General features: G+C 49.0%; 1 pseudogene across 1 annotated transcript; it reads right to left on the bottom strand.

Annotated features, from left to right (window-relative positions):
- Positions 1-368: 368 nt before the first annotated feature.
- On the bottom strand, positions 369-902 carry LOC308506390 (UPF0690 protein C1orf52-like; annotated as a pseudogene). Its single transcript has one exon. The product of its transcript is annotated as a UPF0690 protein C1orf52-like (transcript).
- Positions 903-14,142: the final 13,240 nt, after the last annotated feature.

Raw genomic sequence — 14,142 nt, 5'->3', positions numbered from 1 at the left:
CACGCTACAAGTTCATAGGACGTTAACATATATTTACTTTAAAAGTATATTCCTTTATAAAAGGTTCACAGAACATTGGCATGTCAACATGTGACAAAATACACGCCACAAATTCTGTGATAGCAAGAATGCTTCCAAGTGTTATCAATTTCATCATCACAAGTCACCATTTGAGTTTTAAATACATACAAGTTTTAAATAAAAAGTGAGTTCCACAGTGGAAAGTTCCTGCAGCAATACTTATTAGTTAATTATCATGTATTTTCATGGAGATGCTGTTTCATAATAATTTACAATATCAACTTATCTGCCAAAAAAACCATTTCAATAAGTTTTGCAGTCCAAAAATTCTTGTTATTTGTTGTTTTCTACTGTTTCTTCTTTGTTGGTTCTCCGGGTTCTACTTTGCGCCTTTTAGAAGGATGCTCATCTTTTTCATCCTCTGATTCCCCCCTTCTGGGAGAAGCCTCCTTTCTTAACATTCTGTGGGCCATCGCCACCATTGTCCTCATCTATGTTAGACCATCTTATTGCCATATCCAGTTCTGGAGAGGGAGGTTTCTTCTCAGTAGTGTAGGTTTCCGGAGGTGGGACATAGTTGGACTTCCATATTTTGAATTCCTCTAGAGGCTCCTCAGGTGCCTTGACAATGTGCCTCTCCAGTCTCCCTGTTCATTGAGCAGATTGTACAGAAAGGCGGGACAAGTCACGCTCCCAAACAGCCCAGCGTGTCCCGGCAGCCATTTCTCCATCTTGTTCCCACAGCTGTTCCCCCATGTCTCGGGATCCAGAGCCCTGCAACTCCTGTCCTCCAGCTCGCTGTTACCCTCCTCTTCTGAGGACCCTGAGCTGCTCCCATATGCTGCCAAATAGCTCAGGGGGTCCTTCTCCTGGGCTGCCATGACAGTAACCCAAAGAGAGGGATGCTAAGGAGAAGAACTGCAGTGGATTAAAGCACGTCAAATATGCTACAATCCGTGAGGTTATAATGATACTAAACATAATAATAAAACTTCAGTAGTCACTTTGGAGAATGGTAGTAATCCCAGCCTCAAAATGAGTTTGGAAACTAAAGGTAGCATTTGGGCTACCTTTACTACCTGAAGGGCAGCGTGGAATAAGCAAACAGTAGGTGAAGGTGGTTTTTCTGTATTACACCAGCTAATAAGTGGGAAAAGAATGATAATTTAGGACAGCCCCACTGGCCGTACTGGATTAATGGACACAGGCAGTGATCATCAGTGGCTGGCTGAGGTCACAGAGACACAGCCCCTCGTCATGTGCCCCTCATAGAAGAGCACACCACCTCTTATGAAGTATTCTTGTCAAAATTTTTGAACCTAAATCAGATCAAACCTCTAGATCAGATTACTGCTTCCCAGAAAATAAACGTGATGCGGGGCAGGGGTACAGTCAGCAAAACCCAGACGATGGGAAAGTCTCCAGGACAAACAATCCAATTTGTTCAACAAAAGATTTAAAAGAAAAAATTAAATTGACGGATAGTAATGGATTAAAAGTTACTTAAGAGCTATAGTAACCAATCACAATGCATGATCCTTACTTAGATTTCAATTTAAATAAAAAAAATCATTTTTATAAGATAATTGTGGATTTGTGAACACAGACAGGATTTTTTTATGATATTAAGTTCATTTTTTCTGGTTATAATGGTATTGTGGATATCTTTAAAGTCTGTATCTAGTAGACAAACATACTAAAATATGTACAATTGATAATGTTGGACTTATGCAGGTTAAAGTGGCCATGAAAGGGTACTTGTTGAAGCTGGGTGACATATTTAACAGAGTTCATTGTATGAACTTTTGTATATGTTTGAATTTTCCAGGAATAAAACTAAATTCATATATTTCGTGTCCGAGGCCCCACCCTAGACCTGCTGAATTAAGATCTCAAAGGCAGGGACCTGAAATCTGAGTTCCAAGAGCTCCCATGTGATGTAGCTTGTCTGTGTAAAGGGGTCTGGGAAATAGTGATCTGACTTACAAGGAAACTGAAGCACAAGAACAGTCCATTTCTTGCCCAAACACACAGAGCTATTTCATGGAAGAACCCATGCTGCCTGAGTCTGGCCTGGGTTCTTTTCAAGATAATAGGCAGCTCTTGAATGCCAACGTCCTGGATCTTGAATGCATTTCCCTCATAGGCAATGTGATGCTTTAACCCATTTATACACATGCATCCAGAAGGCACCCTGGAAGTTGTCCAGGATCTTCCATGTCTCTGAAATCACAGCCCCAAGGAGCTTCCTGATCTGGATAAATAGATATTATCTATAGATAACTTTTTGAAGTTGAATTGAATTGTGGTAGCAATGTGTAGTATGGTGTTTGCTCATAAGATGGCGTTAATCAAATGAAAGCTAGCGTCACCATGAGACAGGCAGGACAGTCAAGGAAAATGGAAGAAGCACAGTTGTTGTTTGAGGAGCGCAAGACCCTTTTGAAGTGGTATTTGAAATCCGAGAACGTTGTGGAAGTACAACGACAATGGAGGCGTGAGTATGCAACAGAACCTCTGACACGCCTAACAATTGCACGCATACGTGATTCTGGGGGTACTGCGGAAATTGAAATGGCATGCACAGAGATACAAGCGGTGGACACTTTGGTCAGTGTTGCTCAAGCAGTAGTTCGCCTTAATCAGAAGTGTCTGGATGCTGATGGTAACCACTTTGAGCACCTCTTGTCATTGCAGAAGTCAAATGTGACTTGTATTCATCTTTTGTTATGGGTAAATATTGAGTATACAAATGTGTATAAATTTTTTTGGCACCTTCTGTAATATGGTAAAGGAGGGGACTTCTGAGCCACACCTGCACACAAGAACTCAAACTTAAGACCTCCGATATTATTTCCAAATGAGATTATATGTGAAGATCACAAAACTTCCCCAGCTGTCATCCCCCAGCATTCACAGTCCAACAGTAGCAAAATCCCCTATAGCTTCAAATTCTTTTCTAAATGTTCCTCTTACCTTCTGTTTGAATGGAAACCAAAAGGCAAGAGAAACATTCAGAAAGGAGGTTGAGGACATAGGGGAGTTTGTTTCTGTTGGACTGTGAATCCTGGATAGAATAGGGGATATTCACTCTGTGAGGTATTAGAATGTTGGGGGGGAAAGGCTGGCATGGGAGTCTGACATCACCTGGGGTAGCAGTCTTGGCGGACCAAAGAAAAATAATGGTAGGAGCAACTGTGGGAAGCTGTGAGGAAGGAGAGGGGCAGAGGGAGGTTTGGGTGTCTGTTGTTTTCTCCTGACCACTGTTTAACGTGAGGACCTCTTCTTGACCTTTGGTGATGGGGGTAGAGGCTTAAGGGAGGATGACTCCTAATCTGACGCCTGTTGTTAAACGGCCAAACCCACCCCAGAAGCACTGACTCCTCCCTGGCCCGGGACCTGGGGCATCTCCTCCCCCATCAGGAGGAGGGTAGGAAGCTTAGGGCAGGTACGGTCCACTCTCCGACTGTGCTACCACATTTGATATACAATATTGCTGTTCTGTAGATTAATCAAACACAAGATAAGATTTGGAATAAGAATCTTAAGGCCCAACATTTTTAAACTTTGTTAATTCATTACTTGGTTCTTTAATATTTTTAAAAATTATGTTTCAGGTGTACATTATAATTTGACATCTGTATACCCTACAAAATGAACACCCCCAAAAGTCTATCATTATCCATCACCAGACACCCCTTTCACAGACGCCCAATCCCCCCCCCCCCCCAGTAACCACCGATCTGTTCTCTGTATCTGTGAGTTTGTTTTTATTTGGTTTGTTCATTTGTTTTAGATTCCACATATAAATGAAATCATACGGTATTTGTCTTTCTCCTTCTGACATTTCACTTAGCATAATTAGGTCCATTTTTTTATTAACTCTTAGTAGAGGAGGAACTCACAGTATTCCATCTCAAGAGTCATCTGGGGTTGGGAAAGACGGTTCCTCCAACCGTATACCAGGATAGAGTAGAAAAATGGAAATCTATCTAGCTGGTCCCTTTTCTGGGAAAAAAGACACAGCATCGCTTAGACTGATTTTTTAATGTCCCTGAAATGTCTTCCTTTCTATCTCTCTTAATCCTCATCCTGCAACACACACCCATATTTGTACACTTACACACATGAAAACCTAACCTGACAAAATTAACACATTAAAAACTGAAAAAGTCACCCAAAGACTTACATTTGTTATATAATTTCTTTCTTCTAAAAATACTATAAAGTGATTTTTTTTAAAAAAAAAACTGAGTTAAAACAGGTTTACATTGGGTGTCTTTGGCCTTTTGCCTCAGTTTTCAGAGGAAATGCATGTTGGATCCAGGGACACGGCTGCCACTCACCGTGGCTTCTGGAATGGGGCCGCCTTAGAACCACATGTTTCTTCAGATGACTAGACCAGTTACCTCACCCACCTATGTTGCCTGCCAGAATCACCTCTGCTTTTAGATTCCAGAACCTTCCCAGCTGGGAGCCAATGGTTTCATCCACTTTGAATTACTTTTTAAAAGAGATTGTTACAGATTCCCAGTGCTGGCAAAAGTGTGGTGAAGTACTCATTTCCCAAGATCACAGTCTAAAATAGTACATTTTTGGAAAGAAAGTTGGCAACACGCATCACATGTGCTTTAAAATGTTTGTATTCTTTGACCCAATAATTCCGTATCTAGGAATAACCCAAAACTTTTTAAGAGAATTAAAGCAAAAAATGTTATGCATAGTAATGTTCAAAACAGCATTCTATAAAATGAAGTGGAAACAACCCGTTTCTAACAGGGTCTTGGCAAACTATGTAAATGATTGTAGCCATTGAAGTTATATTTTCTAAAAGTTTGTAACCTGCAAAGAGAGGTCCCCCAGGCGCCTTTGTCCTGGAACCCAAAAGTCCAGCAGAAGGCCAAAGGCTGAAGGAAGCTAAAGCTGTGGTCCTTCCTGGGGTCCTGGTCAGATTGCCCAGTGCAGGCCGAGTCTGGCTCCCAACGCCTACTGTCTCACGTCCTCTCGCGTCCTGCTGATTCCCACATCTTGCTTTCCAGGTGCACTGTCAGCTCCCTGCATCTCCATAGGCTTCCACTCAATTCCTTTTTGCTTCATTCAGCTATACATGGTGTCTGTTGTTTGTGCCACAGAACCCTGACACACCTACACAACCCATTAATCAAACGACCAGACTGAAAAGAAAGTTGTCCAATCACAATTTGAAAGAGGTTTCCAAAGTACATTCAGTGAACGTTAGCCCTGGATCAGGTGAGTTTGGGAACTATGACGTCATGACTCCTGCCTGGGGATACATAGTATATATTCAGGGTTCTGAGAAGCATTGGTGTGAAGAAGCCTGCCTGTTTAGACCAGTGTTTCTCAACTTACTTGATCACATGACTCCTTTTTCCAAGCAACACCTATTAACAGTGCAGTAAGTAGGAGAGCCATGGGTAGAAGTGAACTGAAGATACCAAAGAATGCTTATGTAGTTTACACAGTCTATCGTTTCCTCAGATACCAGCCCAAGAGTCATAACAGTGTAACCATTTTTCCCCAAAAATAAGACCTACTCCAAAAATAAGCCCCAGTTAAGATCGTCAGCCAGACGAATACATTTAGTACATTATGATGATGTTCCAGAAGAAGATGACATGACTGTATTTGAATAAATGTAGATTGTTGTACATGAAAAAATAAGACATCCCCTGAAAATAAGCCCTAATGGAGCATAAATTAATATAAGACTCGGTCTTATTTTTGGGGAAACACAGTATGTCCCAATCTGGGTGCATTTGTTTAAGCACCAAGTGAAGTGAATCTCAAGGTAAATACTTAGCTTCTCAGGGAGGAAGGAAATCCAAAGATCCAAGACCAAGAGAGGAGAAGTTGAATTATTTAGGGAGCTGCTATGTGCTTGGGGAAATGCAAGATACTTTCCTTATAGGATTGCGTGTAATCTTCACAACCGAGAGCTTCCTAACTGGTTCCCTGCTTCTCCCTCCTCGCCCCTGTCCCATTCTCTCTGCACAGTGGCCAACGATCTGGGAAACGACTCCACTTCCTTGCTTGAAACAGCCCAGTCCTAGCTGAGCGCGTCCCATGCTACACCTTCATCCCCACCCTGCTTCCTACTCCTCAGCACACCCACTGTCCCCTACAGCACCCCTTCTGTCAGCTCTTGTGGAGCACACAAGTCCCTAGACTGCTCTCCCTCATTACTCGGGTGTCATGAGGGGGACGCGGCTCACTGCGCCATTTGTCATGCGGGGCGTCCGGCGGGGTCTCTGCTCCCGCTCCCCACATAAGAATGCAGGATGTGGTGAGGCCAAAAAGGAACACCCACGGAGCCATAGGTAGGGGAGTCATACCACTATGGTCTCACTGGAGGCTGGGTTTACACGACGTGTGACCTGCTGTCCTCTTTGCTGCCAATCGACCGACTCTCCTCGACTCTCCTTCACTCTCCTCGGCTCCCCTCCGTAGCCACGGCAGTTATATCAGTGGCCAATGGCTCAATGGCTACAGCTGATGGCCAACCCCTCCACATGAGGCCGAGAGCCTGGAAACTGCTCTCTGGAACTCTGTCCCCACACTCCACCCCTACAGGCTCTCGCCTCACAATCTACACGACAAGCGTCTTCCGCGAGGGGCCCTGTGCCATATTAGCCTATTGACTCCTACAGACGAAAAGAAGCGGTAGTCTTAGGAACCAACAATGGCAAATCCCTTCCATCTGGGGGGATACACGCTAGCTATTTCTCCTGGGAAAGGAGGGTCGCTGCCACAGGCACCTTTCCTAATTTGTGGTACCAGACCTTTATGGCAGTGCTTAGGGTCCCTTGCATAGTTTCAACATGTAACAGAACAGGGGACCCCATAATAGGCCATAGAGAGAGCACATAGTTTCCCCGCAAAATCGTCCCGACATCAGAACCTCTATATACTACAGTCACTTGCGGTGTCCACTCAGCCACCACCCCTGGCGTCACTTGCAAATCATGAGTCAAACCAGCCCCCCGTGGGGCTGTCAGGCCCAACCACCGACAGTGGGGGCTTTTGACCTGCCAGGGCCAAGTCCATTGCTGCCGTTCCCCTGCTTTCAAGCATGTGGGTGCCGGCAGCAACATGTTTCCATTTCTGCCGTAGCCTGTGTGGGGACAAAGCCCCAAAAAGCAGTTTCCAGGCTCTCGGCCTCACATAGAAAGGTGCTGGCTCGGGTAGTAAATGGCCATCAACTGTGATCAGATGGCCAACAGCTGTGGCTAGTTGGCCGTCAGCTGTAACCCGTAAGCCATTGGCCACTAATATAACTGCTGTGGCTACGCTAGCAGAAAGGAATGGGGGCTAGCAAGAAGATGGTGGCTGGCAAGCGCGGACTGCTGTTAGGCAGATTATGTAGATCCTGCTTCCTGTGTCTCCAGCCCAGCCGCCAGCGAGAATATATTGGTTTGACTCCCCTATCTATGGCTCCGTGGGTGTTCCTTTTTGGCCTTACCGTGTCCTGCGTTCTTATGTGGGGAGCGGGAACAGAGACCCCGCAGGCCGCCCTGCCGGACACCCCGCATGACAAATGGTACAGCGAGCAGGGTCCCCTGCGTGACAGCCTGGCTTTAACAGAGTCTCACTGGTGGTAACTTGTAATTGAATGGGAGCAGCCGTTCGATGTAGCAGAGCTTCTACTGGTGCGGGCCCTCCCTTCCATGGTCTCTCATTCAGGACTCTCAGGACGTCCCATAGACGCGAGGCCCAGTCACGCATCGTGGGAGGGTGTTTTGACACCCGGAGGCCTTGCTTCAAAAGGCCATTATAGCGTTCAATCATGCCAGCTGCTTGTGGGTTATACGGAGCATGAAACAACCATTGCACATCCATCCTGGCAGCCCAGCGCTGCACCTCTTGCCCTGTAAAATGGGTAACCCTGTCACTTTCAATGACTTGGGGGCACCCATAGAGGGCGCACAGCCGTGTAAGAGCGACGACTGTATGCCTCTGATCCGCAGCTGGACACGGCCAAGCAAACATCAACCCCGTAGCTGTGTCCACTGCTGTAAATGCGTATATCGCATTGCGGGCCTTAGGCAGGGGTCCAATGTAATCCACTTGCCAGCGAGTGAGGGGCACCCTCCCTCGCGTTATCTGCTGTGTCTCCCAGGGGAACCTCCACCTTTGGGGACTGTCCTGGGCACAGACGGCACAGTCATAGCAGGCATCTGCTATCTCCTGCCATTTCAAAGGCAGACCCCAGCGTCTGCTCACCTGCCACATGGTTCGGCTTCCAGCGTGCTGCAATTTCCTGTGCAGCCAATGGGCCACATCAGTGGCAGGAGCCCGTTCTAACCATCAGACCCGTGCTAGGGCATCTGCTTCATCATTACCTAGGGACACTAAGGGGGAGTGACCTGTGACATACATTAGGGTCACCTCCTTTCTCTGCCCTAGGTCCCAGAGGTCCTGCCACATGGCTTGACCCCACAGTGGACACTGTCCTACCAACCAGTTTTGGTGTTTCCATGTAGGGAGCCACAACGTTAGGCCCCAGAACACCACCCAACTGTCAGTACAAATAACCAGGGGCCCAGGCTCATGGCTGATTACCATCCACACAGCCCGTAATTCAGCCCACTGGCTCCTCTGGCCCGTCCCAGTATCAAACCAAATGGTGTCTGTTTTGGGCTGCACACCAATAGCCGTCCAAACAGCTGCAGCCCCTCGGCTAGAACCATCAGTAAACCAGGCATCCTCAGGTACTGGGGGCTGTCCTTCTTTGTAGGGCGAGGGCTCCAAGTCCTCCCCTCTGGGCGGAGCACTTGGCTCAGCCTGGGCTACAAGCCACACAGGCCCCAGGACCTGTTGTAGCTCTGTGCTCAAAGGGCTTGAGCTAAGGGTGCTACGTTGCTCCAAGTAGGCACCCCACTTGGTGAGGGTGGTCGTCTGTGGCACCCCCATTTTGGGTCCCTGGGTCCATGTACGGACCCACCCTGGATGGGATAGGTTGTTTAAACCAACACCCGTGCCGTTCCTGTGATGGCTTTCGTGGCCACTAGGGCTGCGTACACAGCGGCCAGCTGTTTCTCTATCAGAGAGTAGCGGACCTCCGCTCCTTTCCATAATTGGGACCAAAATCCCACTGGCAACCGGAGACGCTCCTGCTGTTGCCAGAGGCCCCATCCGTACCCCTCTTGGGTTACGTGAACATCAAGTTCAAATGGGCGGCCGGGGTCTACTACTTGCAGAGCCTGTGCCTGCTGCACTGCCCGTTTCGTGGCAACGAAGGCTTGCTCTATAGCCTCTGTCCAATCCCATGAGGCCCCCTTTTTAATCATGTTGTACAAGGGCCTTGCCATTTGTGCCATGTGGGGTACAAACGCCCGCCAATATCCTAGCAGACCCAAATATGTCTGCAGTTGGGAGACCTTGGTTGGCCGGGGAAAGGCTTGTATTTTGTCAATAATCGCCTCAGGTATAACCTTTGTCTTACCCAACCACACAACACCCAAAAACTTGACAGACAAGCCAGGGCCTTGGACATTTTCCTCATTCACTGCCCAGCCACGTGACTTCAGGTGGCGGAGAAGAGAGGGAGCTGCTTGCTCTAAATCAGAAACAGAATCTGATGTTAATAGAATATCATCAACATAATGAAACAAGGCCACAGAGGACGGGTGATCCCACTGAGCCAAATCCTGGGCCACGAGCCCATGGCAGATAGTGGGGCTGTGCAAGTATCCTTGTGGAAGGACTTGAAAAGTCCACTGCCGCCCGTCCCAAGTAAAAGCAAACTGCTCTTGACACTCGGGTGCAACGTCAATGGAGAAAAAAGCATTGTCCAAGTCCGCTACATAGTGATATGTCCCCAGGCTGACAGTCAGATGATCCATCAAATCGTGTATTGAAGGCACTGCAGTGTGCAAGGGTGGTGTCACTTTATTTAACTCCCTATAGTCCACAATCATTCACCAGGTCCCATCTGGCTTCTTGACAGGCCATACCGGGGAGTTAAAGGGACTGTGCGTTGGCCTCACGATATGTGCCTTCTCCAATTCCAATATTATACAACCAATCTCCTCCTGCCCTCCTGGCAGGCGGTACTGTCGCACTGTAACCACGCGCCAGGGCTGCGGCAACACTTGAGGAAGGTGGTGAGCATGCCCGCGTGTCACCGCTTTCACCACCCGGATCCGGAAACGGAACTCTCCTACCGACGTCTGTAAGCTGAGGCCATGTAGCACGTCCACCCCTAGAATACACTCCAGAATGGGGAGACATACACCTTGTAGGTGTGAGGGGGAAGCCTTCCTATACCCAGTGGCAAGGAAACGGCTTTCACAGTCACAGTCTTTCCCCCGTAGCCATCAATGCAGATTGCTGGTCCTGGGAACAGTTCTGGGTTCCCATAAACAAGACTGCAGTGTGTGCCAGTGTCAACTAGGGCCAAAACCCTCTACACATTAGAAGGGGACCAATGTATGGACAGTTCCACATGGGGCCTCCGGTCCCTGCTCGTCCCCTCTGACCAGGTACCTTGGCCCCGCCCCTGATCAAGCTGAAAGGAGTCGGCCTCAAGCGGCGGCATAAAGTCCTGGAGGGACACGGGTCGTGCTTTCCCAGACTTCTCCTTTTGGCTTCGGAATTGCTGTTCTGGACGCAGCTGTTTCCAAAGTTCCAGCAGCAGTGCATTGGGTTGTTGGTCTATTTTCTCCCAATCGACCCCTGCTGCCACAAGATCACGCCATATCTGTGCGCGTGTTACTCTCTGAGGCCCGCGACCTCACCCCTTTACCTTTGGTTTGGGCTTCCAGGTCTCAACTGCGCGGACCTCCTGTCTTAACTTCCTTTGCCTCCGGCTTTCAACATCCTCTAGGGTGGCCATGGCAGTTGTAACTTCATGGATCCATAGCCGCACATAAGGCGTAAGATGTCAACCAAGGATCCAAAAGCACTCTCAGGTGCAGTATCCAAAACCAGACTTCTCATGCTGGCTGTAAAAGCTCGTCATCCGGCCCCTGTATGTTAAGGTTAAAAATGGCATGTCTTATACCCATTTCACGGATGATTTGCATGAGTTCCGTATATGACTGCCATTGACTCACAGTGTCTGGCAGCTCACCAGCCTGTCCCCATACTGTGCGTACCGCAGCAGTGAGCCACTCCATTAGAGTGTGGTTGCCCTGGTCTTGGGCCAACCTATGGCAGTTCTGTAACCTCTGTCGCAGGGACGGATGCACTGTCACAAAGGCTAGCTTTTCCATCTTGCCTGGGGAGCAGAGAATGTTTTCTGCTCCCTCATCCCATAAAGTAGCCAAGCCGAGACTGGCTCTCCAGGGCGCTGTCTGTACGGCCTCCCCAGCTCCTGCAACTCAGTGGGAGTGTAAGGGGTGTAGGTCGTGAACTCAGTCACAGCTGGGTTGCCGGCAGCAACGCCCCTGGGGCCTAAAGGTTGCTCACGTTTTACCCTTTGCTTCAAGATTGGGTGGGCCTGGGGGTTGGAAGCTACATTGTCTCCACTCGCTTCCTCCGCCTCTACCTCAGAGTCTCCGCTGTGGGGCCCCTCTTCTAACAGGTGGTCGCGAGCTTCCAGCGCTTCCAACCGAGCTTCCAGCGCTTCCAACCGGGACACCTGGTCCGACACCTGGGCCATTTCATTAAGTGCATTTTCCATGTTGAGACTCAAGGCCATGAGGAACATCCAGCCCACGCAGCCGACTGTAGCCTTCTCCTCCTCCAGCAACTGCTCAGCCAGAGCCTGCAGGGCCCTCTCCACGCTGGCCAGAGAGCCATCCATGTCCTCCCACCCCTCCTTGGGGGTCCAAATCCTGAGAACAGTGGCCACCGGACACCACGCACTGTGTGGGGGCCACCTGTCCTCCTGCCCAGAGTCAGACTCCATTCCTACCTGGTCGGAATCCTGCTCGCCATGCCAGGGGTCTGAGTGGGTGGTGGCCTCTGTGTAAGACGTCCGCAACCCTCAGAGCCTACAGCAGCAGCACATTACTAAAAGGAAGGTGACGCCTTCTATGGCCAGGAGGGAGGGGTTACCATCTGGAGGCTCCAGTCTCCCAGGCAGACTGCGCCTCCCGCTCCCGGCGCCTCGCCTCTCGCAGGCTCCTGAAGCTGAACTTTTGTACGCATTAACTGCTCCACCATCCTTTGGTGAGTTTCGGCCCGCACCATACCCTGCTTACGAGACTGAGTTTTTATACATATAAACTGCTCCACCACCCCTCGGAGAACTTTGGCCGGCGCCATATCCTGCTGACTATGCCATGTGTCATGTGGGGGATGCTGCTCGCTGCGCCATTTGTCATGCGGGGCGTCCTGCCGGGTCTCAGCTCCTGCTCCCCACTAAGAAGGCAGGACATGGTGAGGTCAAAAAGGAACACCCACGGAGCCATAGGTAGGGGTCATACCACTATGGTCTCACTGGAGGCTGGGTTTACACGACGTGCGACCTGCTGTCCACTTTTCTGCCAACCGACTGACTCTTTGACTCTCCTTCACTTTCCTCCAGTCTCCTCCTTCACTCTCCTCGGCTCCCCTCCGTAGCCGCGGCAGTTATATCAGTGGCCAATGGCTCAATGGCTACAGCTGATGGCCAACCAGCCACAGCTGATGGCCAACTACTATCCGAGCCAGCACCTTTCCACGTGAGGCCGAGAGCCTGGAAACTGTTCTCTGGGGCTCTGTCCACACATTGGGTCTCCACTTAAATGAGACCAGTGTCGGGAGGCCTTGACTATCCTTTCTACAGAAGGCACCTCACCCACTTTCTGTCTCACCACCGTTGGGTGTTTTTGTCATTTTACCCTCTAAAACAGTCTTGTGTGGCTCCTCAGTTAGTACGTTAATTCCATGACAAAGGATCACCAGCTGTCTTATATAGGTCCACCAGGACCAATCATCCTGCTCCTCAGCTGCTACAGCAGTGCCCAGCGCAGAGATGAACCCTGTGAAGCGGGCGGTGCGCGCGTGCTGCCCTCCAGGAAATGCCCATGCCTCCTTTGAGGCAACCTGACCCAGGCCACCCAGCTGGGAAATGACTGGACTATGCGTTGCAGCAGAGGAAGGCTGAAGGTGGTCTCTTGGCCGGTGGGGTCCAGGTGTCACGTTGGATGGATGGCCAGGTCTGTGGGGCCACAAAATACAAGAGTTGGGTCTCACCTCAGGGATACTGTAGATGCCTGATCATGGCATTGTACACCAGAAGCTAAACATTAATGAATGCCAACTATAATTTTATATATATAATGTGATGGCTCGGTGTGAGGTCGGAGGGATAGTGGATGGGGGGAGGGGGGTTCAGTGTGAGGGATATAAATGATGAACGTCTAAGTATTACCTTGTCTTGTACACCTGAAACTAATAAAAAAAAAAAAGAGTTGGGTCTTCAGGGGGCCGCTCAGCTTCTGTGAGCTTTCTGCCTATCAAGCCATGTAGGAGCCAATCCAGGTTTATTCAAGATGATCACGGTCAGTTCATCTTTTAAACTCACATCCCACCCAAAATATCCAAGGCTCTAATGCATTGAGGTTCAACTGGACTCACTCATGCAGGAGACAGTGGAAGTGATAACACCTGATACTTCACGTTCCTGCCCACTGTCTTATTGCACTGGGTAGTGTCTTGGCCAAAGTAATCGGTTAGAGAAATGTCATTTCAGCCAAGATCAGACAGCTCATCATATTTACCTCGTCTGCAACACATTCTACAAGAGAAGCTTCAAAGAAAGTGGGGAGGAAAGAAGTACTGCCATGCAATCAGAAGGGGTAAATGGGCAAGGCAAGTCCTCTATTTTCTCCCAAAGTACATCATCTCCTCCTCCATCTTCATCGAAAAGGTATGTTTCCAGAGCTAAGCCTTCTTCCACACAGGTGGAACGAGCTTGCTCTGCAGGTCCTCACCGGCCGCTGGGTCCCCAGAGGGCATGGAAGGACACATCAAGGTACACTGACAAAAGGCCAGTGTTTAGGTTACAGGGGGGCGGGTATTAGTACACTCGCACTTAAACTAGGCTGCAGGCCGTTGGCCTCTCATCTGAATTACATAAGGACACCTGAGGCACAAGGGACACAGAGGAGGCCATCTGTGTAGCCAAGTGCTTTCAGTCCCACCGTGATAGGCTGTGGCACCTGAAGACAA

Source organism: Rhinolophus hipposideros, assembly GCF_964194185.1.
Source record: "Rhinolophus hipposideros genome assembly, chromosome: 2".
Lineage (NCBI taxonomy): Eukaryota > Metazoa > Chordata > Mammalia > Chiroptera > Rhinolophidae > Rhinolophus > Rhinolophus hipposideros.
The sequence above is the reverse complement of the archived record's forward strand: the minus strand, read 5'-3'. Positions and strand labels throughout refer to the sequence as shown.